We start from the raw sequence: 1,364 nt of genomic DNA on the forward strand, positions 1-1,364 counted from the left end.
GACAGATATTATAATTTGATGTGAATGTTGAGTTGAGGCATAGCCACCAGATCGGTGTATACGGGGTTGCCATAACAAAGTACCTCAGATGTTGCTGCTTAAACAAAAGAAACTTATTTTCTCACAATCTGCAGGCTTTAGTCCCAGACAAAACTTATGAGTTGCTTTTGTGTGAGGTCTCTCTCCTTGGCTTACAGGATGACCATCCTCTCCACGTGTCTTCCCATGGTTTTCCTTCTGTCTGTATCTGTGTTCTATTCTCTTCTCATAAAGATATGATTCATACAACAGTAGAGTCTTAACACTACTTGTACTTACCTCTTTAGAGACTCTATCTCCAAGTACAGACAACTTCTGAGGCATTTGGGCTTTGACAGATGAAGTAGGTGGGGATTAGGGGAGTGGACACAATTCTTTCCATGAAAACCAATATTGAATCATGATTCTGGGAAAAGCATTTCCCCTCAGGGCCAAAAGATTTGAAAGACTACTTCATTCTGAGAAACTTTTGAAAGTGGGAAAAACAAAGCTGAGTTCAGGAAGTCAGTAAGTGGGAAACCTTGGTTGACTTCCTGAAATAAAAAAACAGGTAAGAGTTCACTGGGGATCCTACTATTTATAAATAATATAAATGCCACAGGACTGCACAATGAGTCTAGAGAAAATTACACTATTTCAGGTTTTGCATGAAATGAAAACTGATTTTCAATTATGATAAGGTTGATATAAAAACAATAATAATAGATAAGATAGAAAATTATATCCCATATGTTGTAAGTCAATGTTTTTTTAAAGATTGATCAAGGAGTCCTCTCAAAGTGCATTTAAAGTTCAGAGAAGCTTTACAGAAGTCAAAAATACCTCAGAAAGTAGTGGCTCTGGCAGTCACAGGAGAATAAAGATTACAAAGGCATCTAGTTTACACAACAGTTAGTTTATGAACCCTTCTCTGTTAAAACAAGAACAAGCCATATGGTATACATATCCTTAAATCTCCTATGGAGAAATTAAACTGTTCTAAGCAATTCTCTGTGTGGATAAAGCAATTTTTGAACAGCAAAATACCACCCAAGGTTAATCAGACAATGAATACTTTCTGATCCATCTTTTTGTAATCAAATGAAAATAACTCCTTTAAAGGATAAAATAATTTGAACAGAATGTGACTACTGATAATGAAAATGAATAAATGCTACTGTTGACTCAGCCAATGTTATCACAGTGGTGTGTTTAAGTAGTGTATATTAAAAATATATACATATGTGATAACTCAATGAAATTATAAATGTGTTACCTCTATTTTCTTCTGGCACTTTCATAGAAGTAGTTTGGTAGTGGTAAAAATGACTCCAAAACTGTATTGT

This window comes from Otolemur garnettii, unplaced genomic scaffold (genome assembly GCF_000181295.1).
Source record: "Otolemur garnettii isolate 467f Iridium unplaced genomic scaffold, OtoGar3 scaffold00040, whole genome shotgun sequence".
In the NCBI taxonomy this organism is placed as follows: domain Eukaryota; kingdom Metazoa; phylum Chordata; class Mammalia; order Primates; family Galagidae; genus Otolemur; species Otolemur garnettii.